Here is a 2,753-nt window from a genome sequence, read left to right as displayed (position 1 = left end):
TGGCTACGTTGTACAAGTAATAGTGTCAACTATAGTGCATTAGTGTGAAGGGACGTGACCTCACCATAGTGCACTACAAGTGTTTGAGACTCATCGTATAGGAAATTCCTGGAACGCTGAACTGCGATTTCGTTCGCTTCTTGCTGCAGGCATATGAAACTTAGCATGCGGAGTGGAAATTTCCCTGGGCTCTAACTTGGTCGACCGCCATTAACGTACGTCGAGTATTGTGAGCGACTCGCCACTTTATATGTCATCAACAAAATCTTCCCTGTCAAGCGGCCCACAAGTCCGATCTAGAGGGCGAACGATAGACAATGTATTCCTCTAGCACCTATTAAAATTGAGCGCACGTGTCGCAAGTTGCGTGGAAGCCATCATTGTGGTCGCAGGTAACACTTTACAGCATCAGTTGAAGACGCACGTAACGTGAGCCTCAAAGAGTGTAAGGATACCTTGTGCTCGGTGCCACACAGGGTCGGTAAGCACTTGATTTTCCGCACATCGCATCGGGGCCGAAATACTTCGGTCCTTGCTTGATAAGGTCCATGCCGTTCAGGATTTTCTCCGCCCTCCCGCGCGTCTCAAGTTACAGGTGTTTTTGGGTCTAGTCAACTTCTAACGGCGCTTTTTGCATGGCGGTGCTCGAGTTCTCGACACCATTCTTCGCCTTCTGGCTGACTCCCGTGGCCTCTCCGCACCATTGCAAGGGACGACCGAGGCAGACGATGCTTTCCAACACGCTAAGCGGGCTACCGCGGATGCTGCGCTCCTCGCTCACCCCGTTCCCGACGAGAAGGCATGTCTCGTCGAAGATTCGACCGCCGCCGCGGTAGGCGCCGCGTTGCATGAGCTCGGCAATGACAGCGACTTGGTTCCAATCGTGTTCTTTTCCAGAAACTTCTTGAGCAACGTAGCTTAACTTCCGGGGCAACGCTACGGCACCGTCGGAAGCGAACTTTTTACCGCCTACCTGGCAGTAAAATACTGCCATCACTACTTGGAATGTCGCCATTTCGTCTTTTATACAGATCACGAGCCTTTGACTTTTGCAATCGGTCCTCGAAGCGCGAATCATTCCCCAAGAGAGATTCCTCACTTGGCGTGCATAAGTGAGTTCACAACTGACATCTGCCACATCGTCGGCCCGGGCAACGCTGCTGCGAATGCCTTACCTCGTATTGACATCAACCTGCGCTCAGCAGTCGTTCCTGAACAAGCGCAGAAAGTTGGGCTAGTTGGTGAGACAACCCAGTAAACCACCGATGTCCCAAGGACGTCTACATGATGTTACCCTCAGGACGATGAAGACATCCTGAGGACATCCTGAAACATAATTTTGACATACTTGGGACGTACTCAGAACTGCCAAAATAACATCCGCGCACGTCCCAAGGAAGTCCATAGTACGTCAATGACGACCTTTTACGGACCTCTAGTGGACCTTTTTCCCGTGCCTTAGCCAGGCTTACTGGCGTTCTCCGAACATTACATCAACACCGCACAGCAGTTCGTATCAGTGGCACAAACAAGCAACATTAGATCAAACACTTTATTTCGTATGAAACTGAGCGTCATAGCATCGTATTACCTCACCAGGTATTATATCACAGCGTAACATGACCAGCATTTTTTCGCATTATTATTGAGAACTTACATGTCTTTGAAAACATGATGTCTATGAACACACACAGCATCGGTCCACAAGGGGAAAAACTTAAAGGTATATGCCCGCAATGTCCGAAGTGCGACGCTGAAACATATGTTGAAGCACTGGCATAACCGACGACCATGCTGCACTGTGTTTCGTACAACTGGAGATTTGCGATGTGTCCAGCTTGCCTTTCGTGCGCAAAAATTAACGCTATCCAACTTCGGCTATATTCACTTTTCGCCACGGACTCCCTTCCCTGCCGCGTCATGTGAGCTTAACCTGCAAGAAATGTAATTTCAAAAACACTGCTACAGCAAAATGTCACTGTGAAGTACGCATCGACGTATACGCATACCTTTAGACACAGCGCCTATGGTTGCAGTCTGCAGTAGCCTAGCATTCTCCCTATCAACAGCCCTATTGCCTGCGAAGACTGGAAACGCATGGATAACCACGTAGTAGGAACGTGAATGCCTCGCACATTCACTACGTACCTTCAAAACGGGTAAAATCTTGAAAATGACGCGGGCGACGCCACTTGGAGATCCATAATTCACATTCATCCGCTACGACGTTTCCACACATCTGTAAAAGAGTCAACAAGGTGCGACACATTGTACTTCCCTGCCAATTCTTTATTAAAATCACTCAGCATTTTTTACATACAGTGGCACAGCCGTAAAGGCTTGTGCTGCCGAGGAGCACATGACGAAGTTGCACGGGTGAAGCGTATGCCCAATCTGTTTCGCAGTAAACACAAGTCACTGAAGAGCTCTGAAACGCAAGTAGCGTAACTTACCTGATGTCTTTCAACATTTCTGTGACCTTCCAACGTCGTGAGTGTGCTGTCCCAACCGCGTTGTTCACGGCAATGAATACGTCGAAAGTATCCGAAATTCATAGATTAGACATTAGTAACGGGGCCACTGACGATGTTGCATCTCCACCTTGAAAAGTGCTGGTAGGGTCACGAGTACACTTAGCTGAAAGATAAAGCATAGGGTAATAGGAATCAAAAGGGTAATAATCACACTGCTAGCATAAAATAATAGAACCCACACGCTAGGAATGATACCAAACAAAAGTTGCACGAATCGTA

General features: G+C 48.3%; 1 long non-coding RNA gene across 3 annotated transcripts; it reads right to left on the bottom strand.

Moving 5' to 3' along the window:
• Window positions 1–1,691: 1,691 nt before the first annotated feature.
• LOC135374132 (uncharacterized) lies at window positions 1,692–2,539 on the bottom strand. Of its 3 annotated transcripts, XR_010416771.1 has the most exons (5): window positions 2,454–2,539; window positions 2,321–2,394; window positions 2,149–2,239; window positions 2,010–2,078; window positions 1,692–1,933 (listed from the first exon to the last, which is right to left on the bottom strand). It is a non-coding gene; the product is annotated as an uncharacterized LOC135374132 (long non-coding RNA). The 3 variants fall into 3 exon arrangements; XR_010416772.1 differs by lacking the exon at window positions 2,321–2,394 and having other exon boundaries at window positions 2,454–2,475; XR_010416770.1 differs by lacking the exons at window positions 2,321–2,394; window positions 2,454–2,539 and having other exon boundaries at window positions 2,149–2,276.
• Window positions 2,540–2,753: the final 214 nt, after the last annotated feature.

Source organism: Ornithodoros turicata, chromosome 1 (genome assembly GCF_037126465.1).
Source record: "Ornithodoros turicata isolate Travis chromosome 1, ASM3712646v1, whole genome shotgun sequence".
NCBI classification, from domain to species: Eukaryota; Metazoa; Arthropoda; class Arachnida; order Ixodida; family Argasidae; genus Ornithodoros; species Ornithodoros turicata.
Note: the sequence above shows the minus strand (reverse complement) of the source record. Positions and strands in the feature narration are given on the sequence as shown.